Below are 13,198 nucleotides of genomic sequence, written 5' to 3'. Positions count from 1 at the left end.
CCAGATTAAAATTTCATCAGGAAAAATTTAACAAAATAAATAAAAATATAGTAAAATATAGGTACATTTAATATATTGTTTTCTAAGTCAATATCCAGCCTGTACAGATTCTTATGTGTGGTTTATTGACCTCCTTTTCTATTTATGGTTAATACCATTGAGCTCAAGAATTTAACAAGCAAATGACTTGTTCAAGGTGACAGAGCCAATATTTGTCAGTCAAGATTTGAATCCACATCTTCCTGATTTCAAGTCCTGTTCTCTGTCTACTTTGCCCAATAAGTATATGTCATTCATCTGTCCTTTTTAGTAACATTACGATTTTTAAAATCTCATTCTCTCAGATAATTAGGATAAGCATTGGTGTTCCTGTTTTATAATTGATTGAAATGAATCTTTGAGTGTTGGGCTGAATTGGTCAGTAGAATCTAGTTTGTAAATGTTGGAACTGAATCTTTTTTTAATTAAATCTTTTTATTTTCAAAACATATGCATGGATAATTTTCAACATTCATCCTTGCAAAACTTTATGTTCCAAGTTTTTTCCCTTCTCTTCCCCCCACCTCCTCCCCTAGATGACAAGTATTCCAATATATATTAAATGTGCAGTTCTTCTATATGTATTTCCACAATTATCATGCTACACAAGGAAAGTCAAATCAAAAAGGTAAAAAATGGAAAAAGAAAACAAAATGCAAACAAACAACAAAAAGAGTGAGAATGTTATATTGTGATTCATATTCAGTTCCCACTTTCCTCTCTCTGGGTGTGGATGGCTCTCTTCATCACAAGATCATTGGAACTGGACTGAATCATCTCATTATTGAAAAGAGCCACATCCATCAGAATTGATCTTTGTATAATTTTGCTATTGCCGTGTATAATGATCTCCTGATTCTGCTCATTTCACTTAGCATCTGTTCATGTAAGTCATGTAAGTCTTTGAAATCATCGTGCTGATCATTTCTTATAGAATGATAATATTCCATAACATTCATATACCATAACTTATTCAGCCATTCCTCAACTGATGGACATCCATTCAGTTTCCAGTTTCTTGCTACTACACAGGGTTCCATAATCATTTGTGCACATACAGGTCCCTTTCCCTTCTTTAGTATCTCTTTGGGCTATAAGCGCAGTAGAAACACTGTTGGGTCAGCTCTTTGGGCATAGTGGAACTGAGTCTTGAACCTCCCAGTCCTCTGTTGGGTATAATATACCCCATTATCATTCTATAGAACCTGTAATTTTTGGAATGATATGGTACCTTGGAAATCATGTAGACTTATCCCCTAAATTTTGTTAATAATAGAAATCAGGGTATGAGGAGGGAGAAGTAATGTGTCCCTATATCCCATAATGAATTTCACTGAGTTCCCACACTCCCACTCACCTTTCTTCCTCCCCAAACCCATTGTGTTGTAAATTGCTTAGTAGCAAAGTTATTCAGCTCTTTCTGAGCAATATATTCAGTGAATTCTACTCATTGTAACATGGTTGCTGAAGTAATACCCATGCAGGTACAGGTTGGACTAGATGTCATCTGAGATCCCTTCCAATTGTGATTGTTGGAAATTTCATGACCCTGTGACTATCCCAAGCACCTAAGTTCCTTCTCCCTGCCCTGTGGGTTCAGTAAATAGCTATTGACTAACTAGTTCACTGATTAGCGGATGTCTTACCATCAGTTCCACAGCAAGATAATTAGAACAAGAGGACCACGTTTTCTTCTCCATAGCCAAGAAGAGACCATCAACATCAAAGAGTTCCGAGATCAGGAAGCCAGAAAGGAAGTGACTCAAGACAGGACTGTTTTCTGAGCTTTTTGTCTTTTTCTAAGCAGACCTCCCAGGCCCCTAATTGGAACAAGGTTGCTTGCCCTAATGTGTCTGTCACCATGTGTTATGCACAGGCTCCCCTTAATCCTCAGCAGATAAGGACCAATGAGTTCCCATTGTGACTGTGTGTCCTAACCACTCATCCACCAGCTCCAGAAAGCAGCCCGTGTTGACTATAGTTGAATCACTTGGGGACTCCAGAGACTTCCATCTGTGCCTTTGTTGGCAAAATGTGGCTAGGAGATTTATAGACTTATACTTGGTTATTAAAACAGATTGGCCTTTGCTTCTTTGGCATACAGCATGTTGGCCAGAGTCAAGAGTAATTAGGGAGCATCATCCCCCAGAGCCCAACAAGAGAAAGGAATAGTTAGGAATAGAATTATTTTTTTAATTGACCTCAAAAATAGGAATTGGGAATGAGGTTATATATTGCAGGAAGGAAGATTTTTATTCCATATAAAGCAAAAATTCCTAACATTCAAAGCTCTGAAGAATGGCAAGCACTTCTGGGGTAGCTAATGAGTTCCCCCATCCCTAGAGGGCAGAGACTGGTGAACTAATTGCTGGGGATATTATAGAGGGATTCCTTCTTGGTTGAACATATTGCTCTCTGAGGTTCCTTCCAGCTCCGGGCTGCTGATATATTTCTAAAAGGTCTTTTCATTGGCTAACAATGGGAGGGATATTTATGGGCTAGAAGTATTATTGAGATTTTCCCAGATCAAGTAGTAAACATCATTATTATTAATTATAATACTAGTAAAGTAGAATTTGCAATGAAGTGGCAAAAACTATGCAGCATATCACTATAATTGCAAAAAAAAAATCATTGCCTGAAGATTAGGAAAACATGATCTGGTGATTAAACTTATACACCAGAAATTCCTAGCCTTTAGAAATGGACAGCCTAAGATACACCACCCCACTCCAAAAAAATTCCCATGTTATAAATATGAATCCTAAAGAATTCATACATTAAAAAGTTCTTATTGCAGCTTATATAACAATGTTTTTTTAATTATAAAATGCAATCATTTTATCTATTCATGGAATAGTTTATAATATATTCAATATAAAAGTCCATCAGGATAACAATTTTTCTCAAAATCATTTCTATCTGAACTCCATTGACAAGATAGGAAGAATAATCCTTCCCTCCTTTTCTTAAAAAGAAATTGGAGTTAAGTTGCTCAGGGTCATAGAGTTAGTAAGTGTCTGAAGTTAGATTTGAATTCAGATCCTTCTGACTCTGGGGCTGGTGCTCTATCTACCCAAGAAGAATAATTTTTAATGATAATAAACCTTTATTATTATTAATAATAATTATTATAAGTAATACTGTAATGATTATAATAATCAGTGCATAATAATTATTATTAATAACAAATATTTATTATATGAAAATATTTATTCCTTCTTATCTATCTTTCTATCCTATCTTGATTCTTAAGAGCCCAAAATATTCCTGGTTGTAATCTAGAAGTTCAATCACCATCTGCCCCAGCCATGACTCTCCCTTCACAGGTCATATGTATACCCTTACCTGTCCTTGTTCTTATATTTACCCCAACCTGGAGATGCTCATTCTCTGCTTGTCCAAATCCCACTATTTAAACCCACCCCTCATGAAACATTATGCCCTATAGTAATATTTCCTTTCTCACTTATTGTCTGTGCAATACTAGGTGACTCATTTTGTCTTTCTGGGACTCTGTTTTCTCCTCGATAAAAGGGAAAGATCAATATTTGTTGTACTGCCCACCTAGATAGGACTGTTGTAAAAGTGTTCTGTAAACTTTGTTGTGCTGTGAAAGTAAATATTATATTATTACTGACTAGTTTACTGAACGGTCAATTTGGCATTTTACTTTAAATTACATTACTCTTTAATTATTTTAGGTTTTATCTCTTCCACTAGAATGCTTAAATTATTCTTGGGATGGGGGTACAGTTCAGTTTCTATATTTGTAAAATAAAAGAGTTTGACCAGATTGATTTGTGAGATCCTTTTCAACTCATAACATTATCTGATCCTATTCAGCTCCATAAAGATAGAGATCATGTTTTTGTATAGGATATATTTGTATAGGTTTTAAGGTTGCCATAGTTCCATCATTCTTCAGTTTTGCCTGACTATTCATGATCCTGTTTGAGGTTTTGTTGGCAAAGATATTGGAGTGGTTTGCCATTTCCTTTTCCAAATCATTTTTCAGATGAGGAAACCAAGGCAAACAAGAGTTAAGTGACTTGCCCAGAGTCATACAGTAAAGTAGTATCTGAGACCAGATTTGAAATCAGAAAGATGAGACTTTCTGATCCCAGAACTGGTACTCTATCCACTGAGTCAGTAAGTTGCCATAAGATATTAAAGTTCAACGACGGATATCAAAATATGTTTAGAAGAATTGCACACGTTTAACTTATATTGAATTGTTTGATGTTTTGGGGAGGGGGGAAGAAGAGAAAGGAGAGGAGAAACATTTGAAACACAAGATTTTACAAAAATGAATGTTGAAAACTGTCTTTGCATACATTAGGAAAAATAAAATTCTATTTAAAAAGTTGGGGGAAGTGTTAAAGCTTAAAACCATACTAAGAATTTTGGCACAACCTACATAATCTACAGTGTGTAGCTCAATAGTAGTCTCAGACTTGACTCCAAAAAGTTACCACTTATATAATTTTATATAATTTGTGAAATTTTGAAAGTGTTTCATAGTTTTTTTGAGCATTATAACAATCACTACCCCCATTTTCCAGATAAGAAAACCGAGGGTTAAAAGAATCAAATGAATTGGTCTTCCAGCAAAGATGGTGACCAAAAAAACTGAATTCCACTCCCCTAAGAAACTTCCCAGCAAAGATTTTAAAAGGTGCCAGATGAAGCAATGATCAGTAAAATCAAAGGAAAACCCCAATGAGCTCTCTCAGTCAGGCTAGGATTACACAAGAAAATGGCCAGATGCCTGTGGGTGGTCATGTGCCAAGGGGGCCCAAAGCCAATACAATCTCTTGTAAATGGGCCTAAAGCCAAGAGGACCTGCCCAAAATTAAAGCAAGGGATAAAGTTAGTTTTCAGTAAGTCATGTACAAAAAGACAGAGATAGGGAAGAGATATGTAGGCGGAGGGTGTTAGTCTTGGAGTACTTGAGGAACCCTAAAACCAGATTGATCTCTGATATATGGTGCAGTGGAAAGAATGCTTGGTCTGAAGGCAAAAGATCCAAGTTCAAATCTCTGCTTAGACATTTACTTAGCTGAATGATATGGAGCAAGTCACTTAACTTTATTTGACTCGATTTTTTCAGCTGAGATAATAAGAGCACCCACCTCCTAGAGTTGTTAGGAGGCTCAAATGAGATATTTGTAAAGGCACACAGTAGGTACCACATAAATGTTAGAAATGATGATGATAATGTCCTCATCTTTGGGAGACTTAGTAGGAAAGCACAGTAGCATGAACAAAGCCAACATCCAGCTAATAATTGTAAGGAGAGAGAAGAAAAAGCCAGAGGCTGATGAAGATGTGGAGATTTGGCTCCTTGCCTAGATCCTTGCCCCAGGCTACCATTGAGGAAGCAGATAAGGAGAGGGACTAGGAATCCTTCACCCCAACCAGCGTATGGTAGGTAATAACCTAGGACAGATCCAGACCTCAGAAAAGGCAAGATCAAATCATCGCCATCCAATCCAATCCAGATGCTAAGATGAGATATGAATAAATGCTTCCTTAAACCTGCTAATACAATGAAGAAATACTATTGATCAAAAGAAGACCAAATAATAAACCCCAAATAAAATTGTAGGAATACAATGAGTATGAGTAAAACTTCAGGGGGATAATGGCTTGAGCATTGGGATGCCAGGAATTATATCAGCAAGAAATGCAGAACTAAAACCCGAAATGAGAGCTCTTAAGAAGAAAAAATTGGAAGGTAAATAAATATCTCAGAACAGAAGGTGGAAGACATGACCCAAATAATAGACTCCTTTAAAACTGAAGCAAATAAAACTAGTAAGTGAGGCTAGATTTGAACTTGGGTCTTCCTAACTACAGGCTCAGCACTCTATCAACTGCACTGTCTTTAAAGAGCCTTTAACAAAATAGGAGTACTTTCAAAAATTGCTGATGAAAAGGGAAAAGCTGGTTAGAAACTCTGAAATACAAACATGCAAGACAAGGAACCTCATTTGAGATATTTGAGAAACTTTATGAAGTTAAGTGATAATAGAAACAAGTGTCCTTTAGGAATTTCACTGTTTTGAAGCATTACACAAAGAATAAAGAAAGATGAATATGGGATCTGCATGTGGTTTTGTTCTGCCTTATGGATTTTATTAGAGAAAATAAAAAAGAGAGATCCAACCAAGAATTGGAGCCAGCATTGGAGTAAGAACAGAGATGTACTTAATGAGAAAGAGACAGAAAGATAGATAAAGAAACAGAGACAGAGACATGAGACAGAGACATATGTAGAGAGAAGCAGAGAGAGACAGAGAGAGATAGAGACAGAGACACAGAGACAGAAAGAGACAAAGAGAGCAACATACACAGAGAGATAAAGAGAGACAGAGACAAAGAAACAGAGACAGACACAGACACAGACATACAGACAGACACACACACACACAGATGTACAGAGACAAAGATAGAAAGAGATAGACATAGAGAGAGACAGACTGAGATTGATACAGAAACAGAAAGAGATAAAGACAGAGACAGAAAGAGACAGAGAAACAGAAAGAGATAAAAGACAGAGACAGAAAGAGACAGAGAAACATAGAGAGACAGAGACAGACAGAAAGACAGATAAAGACAGAGACACAGACAGGGAAGAAATACTATTACCAGGAGCTCATCATCTGCTAGGCCAGGAACTTAAGAGGAAATCACTGAGATGAACTCAAGAACATGAGACCAGGACTGCCCAGTGGTTCACCTGACTGGCCCCTGTGGATTTAACATTACATTTAAGACCTAGAATTTAAGCCCTATCAACTATGTCTCAGGCTCTTTCTGAGGAAAAAGATACTATAGTAGAGCACTGGATTTGTCAGAGTTGGAATGGATCTTAGAGATAATGGAACCCAACTTCCCAGCAGGACATCAGGAACTTCTGCAAACTCACTGACATCATGCCTCTGTTTGAGCATATGTGGTCACAGAACAAAATGAAAAGATTCCTGAATCTGAAATCATTTGGAATCCTGGCTCTATCCTTGATACGATGACCCTGGCAAGTTAATTATTCTCTCCATGTCTCAGTTTCTCACTATAAAGTGAAGGGATTGGAGGAAACAATCTCTTAGTTTTCCTCTGTTTCTAAATCCTTTGACTACTATAAACAACATAGACATCAGCCATAGACATAGGTTCTCATAGATATCAATCATTTCTTAGATATGGCAGGCTTCTAAATAGAACTACTCTAGGAGTTTTCATTGTTGTATATAATACAAAATGAGTGATTGACATCGAGTATTTAAAAACAATAGGGTTTTCCTCTGTTATTTGAATGGTACCTTCTGCTATGGAGTGTTCAACAAAGACTAGTACCTTTGGTGTGAGGGTTTGCTGAGTCCTTTTCAGGGCTCCACCTTTGATGTCCACTTGCCACCCACCTCTCACCTGTGACTCCAGGAAACTATAGCCTGCACAATGGACACACCATGGTAAACCATCTCAGTGGACCGACTAAACCAGATTGAGGGTAACCAATTGATCTTAAGACCATTGGTGAATTATGGGCGATTTCTACTCCAAGCATGTGAAGATTTCTGGAAGAATGGCAAGATGAGGACAGTTTCTTCCAAAGGTCATGAAAGTGACTGAAGCAGATGCTGGAGAGTGTTTAGAGTTTGGTCAGCCATGGAAGATGCCAAAGTCATTCAGTGCATCTTGGGCCATCAGCAGTTGTTCTGACTTTGATCTTACTTATGGACTTTGAAGACTCAAGAGGAGAGAGTGAGACTAACAACTCTGTGCTACTCTGTCTCCCTTAAATCCCATATACTCATAAGTGAAGATGTCATTGGTTCATTTTGAAAACAAAGGGCAAACAACAGTCACCCACCCCAGGGTTTCTCTGCCTTGTATTTGAAGCAAATACAAACCTCATACCAAAGATTTTAGTTGTCAACTTGCCACACCAGTAACAAAATGTCATACCTTGTAAAGAAAAAATCTATCTATAGATATATATTATCGATCTCTCTTTCTCTTTCTCTCTCTCTCTCTCTCTATATATATATCCTGTTCTCTTGTCTTCCTAGTCAACCTAGCAGATGCCATTTTGTGAAAGTGAAACTGCTAGATCTTCCCCACTTGGAAATCACACTGCTGACACTGTGACTTTTCCTTTCCTATTTAGGGGATGAGATGGCCACTCCCAGATTGTCCTCCTCTTCCCAACCCCACTTTTACCAAATGGGAAGAGGGACATGTTCAGGTATCTTAAGACTTCCAAAGATAGAGAATTCATTAACTCCTTTCAACAATCTCTAGAACTCTGATGTTAGAAACAAGGTACCCACTGGGTACTTGCACCACTATTCTATACAACGATCTGCTCATTTACTACTCTTTTTCTAGCATCATCATCTTTGTGGTCTACATGTGGCTCAGATCATACCTCTCCACTTCCCTGACAGTGACAATGATATCCTCCCATTCTCCTTGAACCCTGCAAAATAAACATTTCCCCTTTGTCCCTAAGTCATCTAAGGAGAAAAGTATAAGAGAAAGAGGAAAATAAGGAATAAGAAAGAGAAGAGAAGAGAAATAGAAGACACCCAGAATTCTATTGTAGAAGCCAAAATCTATCGAATGTGGGTATGGTGAGGACAAGGTATAAAGAAAATCACTTTCTATAGAAGACTATCCCTTTAACTTGTATCTGGGATCCTTTCTTCCCTTTTCTTATCCATTCACAGGATTACTAAACTGATATTCCTAAATATATCATCCTCTTTCTCAAAAAATAATAATGAGTTCAAGGCAAAGCATTGAATGAAATAGCAAAGTAATAAAAGTCTCACTAAAAGTATTGGACATTCCCCTCATACAGCTTTACTCTCCTTTCAACACAAAGTATGGGACACACATGTAGGGAAATTGTGACTAGGACATATGTAAAGGCAATTCACATCTCTGCTGCTTGAAGACCATTAGTTGCCTTGAATTAGTCATTGTGCTTGTCTTTCTGGGTCTATTCTCCACTAACTTTGCATATTGTGATGGCCCCATAGTCATTGCAAGACATATTTCTGCTGGGGATGTGGTAATAGAACTTCTCTCTGAATAGAATCTATGAATGATCATTTTCTGAATGACGAACTGAAGGAAGTGATAACTCCAGGATGTGAATCTAAGAATTTCAAGTTTCAGTCCAATATTCATTTTACAACAGGCTATACCTATTTTTGTAATTAAGACAATTCTGCTCTTTCATAGATTCTGAATAGATTCTGAATTCAGCTGGCATCTTCTTGCTAAGACCTCTTCTTCTTGATTATTTTAGAAATTAACTTTTACCTTTGAAAACAGAAACTTAAGTTTTCACTCTTTTATGGAAGTAGGCCCCTTACATACTTAATATCAGATTATGGAGTAAAAAACCTGTATTGGCTTTTCTCTCTATGATAAGATCTGTTGCTTTTCAGAGCTTTGGATGTAGGTAGATTTTTCTCTCCAAAAGGAGAACCTTCATCACTAGTGTCCAAGCTATTTTGGAATATAGAAGAACTAGCCACATCCACAGAGTCTAAAAGAATTTAGTCTGCCCTCAAATCTCCCTCTTCCTCAGCAGCAAGTTCTCTGTTCCAAGCTTCTGAAGTTAGGATGAGAAAGTCTGTCTAATTCTTTAATTCCCTTATGGAGATCCTCACTCAGGATTCTAGGACAAAGAGTAAACAAACAAACAAAGATCCTTTCAGAGACATCAGCTTCTGAGGCACCTCAATTATTCCACAGACCATGATTTTTTTTTTTTACCCTAATGCAAATAAAAGGAAGAGGAAATGGGAAGGATCAAACCTCACCTCCCAGGTAGAAAGAGTCAAAACAACACCCCTCAGTCTTCCATTCCAATTTCTTGCCTTTACTGTAGATATGTGACTAGCAATAAGCTCTGGATTTTGAGTCACCTTAAAAATGAATAAATCAAAGTCTTGGTAGCTTTCCCTTTTATATTCTGCATCTGATCACCTAGCAAAGAATTTTTCTCCATGGTAGATCATCATGGCTACAGTCCTGAGACATAGGTTGTCTGTCCATCTGTCCAACACACAAGATCTCTTTTCTAGGCACAAAGAATTTCTATGAATAATTAAAAGCCTTCTTTGCTTAGAGGAGTGTGCCAGGGGCGAAGCACTTTAGGTTTAAGAGCAGACAGAAAGTAGCTTTGTTTAATAGTGAACATACTTCAAGATACTGGTTTAAAAAACATTAAAAAAACTATAACTTAGCTAGAGATCATCTAGTCCAAGGGTTCATATATTAGTAGTAGTCCAATCGCATTATTTTACAAACGAAGGAATTGGAGACCTGGATCATCCAAGATCCAATGCTCATTCAATTATGGCTTCCTCTAGATGCACAGAGAAAGTAATCTGCGAGCGCCTGTCTCAGCCACACCTCCTCACCCTGCCCATGTCATTGCAATGCTTCCCTGTCCCAAAATACCATGGAGATGTCCCATTGCTTCCCCTTAAAAATCTTCAAGAATTAGAACAGGTCTGTCCTACTTTTGAGGCAAACATAAAATCCTTCGTGATGTGGCCAAACCAGAGCCAATAGGGGCCCACCCATGCCTTCAGGGATATCATAGGTTCATAGAGTTTAACACTGGAAGGGAGCTTAGAGATTGCCTAGTCCAATGGTGCAGTAAAAGCAGACAGGGTCTGCCAAGCAGGCAGGCAAGCCTTTGGAAAATAAAAACCCTTTAAAGCAAATTTTCTGGCAACTGAAGATGGATTTGAACCTATAAAAGAGGGGAGCCTGATGCCTGTACACTTGAACTTGGGCATTAAAAAAAAAAAAAAACATGTTTATTGGGCCTAGGGTGTTTTTTCAGTTCACATTGAAAGTGAGACATGAAAATGGAATTTTTAGCCAGTAACTCATACATTTAGATTCCTGGTTTTTCGGTTTTGGAAAAAATGCACCTAGTTGTTTTCTTATTACGATAGTGCTGGTTTTGTTCACCGGTCCATGTTTTTCTTGGAGTGTGGTGGAGTGGAATGTTTTAAATTACGGGCCTCTACTCTTTGCCATCCAATGTCTACTAAAAAAGTCCATCATCTAATGCTAAAATTGTGAGGCAGCAAACAGGCACTTGCAGCCACCAAAGCTCCATTTTGATTCCAGAAAGTGTATTTCTGTTCTAAATTTACAGCAAAACGGCCATGGAGACAAAGGGAAGGCCCCTAGCCAAACCAGACTTGCTTCCTTATAATGACACGTCTCTTCCAATGCCCTCTGTAAACATGGCGCTGAGGGTTTTTTTTTTTTTCATACTCAACAGCGTTTTTGAGTTTCAGCTGATAGAATGAGATTATCTATTTCTTCATTTAAAAAAATGAGAGGAAGAGAAAGAGATAGAGAGAGAGAAGAGAAGAGAAGAAGAGAAGAGAAGAGAAGAGAAGAGAAGAGAAGAGAAGAGAAGAGAAGAGAGAGGGAGAGAAAGAGGGGGGAAGAGAGAGAGAAAAGAGAAAGAAAGAGAGAGGAAGAGAGAGATAGAAAGAGAGAGAGAGAGAGAGAAGAGAAGAGAGAGGGAGAGAAAGAAAGAGGGAGGGAGGAAGAAAAAAGGGAAGGAAGAAAAGAAGGAAAAGAAAGAAGAGAAAGAACAGAAGGAAAAAGAGAAAGAGAGAGAAAAGAAAGAAAATTAAATCCATGTCCCCCTGGACATGGTTCCCTTACCCCACCCCCACCCTAAGAACTGTGGAATTAGATAATATTTGGAAAAGAAGCTTAAGCCATAGCTCAGACTTGAATTACCAATGATCTTAGCAAGCCATGCCAGTTATGAATTAGCTATAATCTCTTGCAGGAGAACTACTGGCATTTTGCTGGACAATTTTTCCCTTCTTTTCTCTATCTCTCCCTTCTTGACTTCTAGGATTCTGAATCCAAGTGGAGGACACAGCTAATTAGCAATCCAGAAGTACTGATCTCAAGTACCCATGTGGAAGAAGGTGTTTTCACCTTTTTCATTCTCATACCTTTGGCTATGTCATGGATCCCTTGAGTAGTTTGGTGAAACCTGTGGATTTCTTGTCAGAAAAATATTTTAAAATACATAAAATAAAATGCATACTATTACAAAGAAAATCAACTACCTTGAAATAAAACTTTTATCTATCCAAGTTAGGTTCATGGATTTCCCCACCAAAAAAAAAAAAATTCATAGATTCAAAGTTAGTAACCTCTGATCTAACATTATACAATTTTAAAAACTAAAGGAAAATAAAAAGATATATCTTGCAGATCTATAATTGGGGATTTATATAACACCCCCCCAAAAAAAGGAAGGAGAATAAGACAATGTAGACAATCTTGATTATATGAAAATTTAAAAGGTTTTTCATGAATAAAACCAAAGCATATAAAGTAAAAAGAAAAGCTATTGTTTGAAGAGAAAAAAATCTGTGTATCAAACACCTTTGATAGCCAAGAAATATCAAGAATTCACACACACACATATACATCTATGTGTGGAGATGTCTATGTATGTGTTTGTATATGTGTATATATGAATATGTATATATTTATGCTATATATATATACATATATATACATATATATATATATATATATATATATAAATTTCCAAACAGATAAAAGGAAAATAATATGAATGGATTTCAGAAGAAACAATGCAGACTAATAACAGCCACTTAAAACAATACTCTGAACCATTAACATTAGGAGAAATGCACATCAAAATAGCAAAAGTTTCACTTTACATCTTTTGACTTAATTTAATTGATTCTTTTATTTTGACATGGCCTTTATTTTCATATATTTCTTTGCCCTTTCTTCTACACAACATGCCATCCCTTACAACAAAGAATAAGAAAAAAACAAACAGTTCAGCAAAACTAGTATCAATGAAAATTGATAGAATGTCCAATGTCCCATATCCATAGTCCACCACAGCTGGAAAGAAAGTAGGGAGGCACATTTTTTTCATCTCTTCACTATTCTTTTGCTCTCTCAATTTCCATTGTTGTAGCCTTATGTATACTGTTTGTATAACCATTAGATCAACAGAGGTTATTTTTTAAAAAAGAAATAGCCAGAACTCTGAATTTGAAACAAGGATTCTTACAAGGTGCTAACTCAGAGGAATTGA

The sequence above is a fragment of the Antechinus flavipes genome, chromosome 6, assembly GCF_016432865.1.
Source record: "Antechinus flavipes isolate AdamAnt ecotype Samford, QLD, Australia chromosome 6, AdamAnt_v2, whole genome shotgun sequence".
Classification (NCBI taxonomy): Eukaryota; Metazoa; Chordata; class Mammalia; order Dasyuromorphia; family Dasyuridae; genus Antechinus; species Antechinus flavipes.
The sequence above is the reverse complement of the archived record's forward strand: the minus strand, read 5'-3'. Positions refer to the sequence as shown.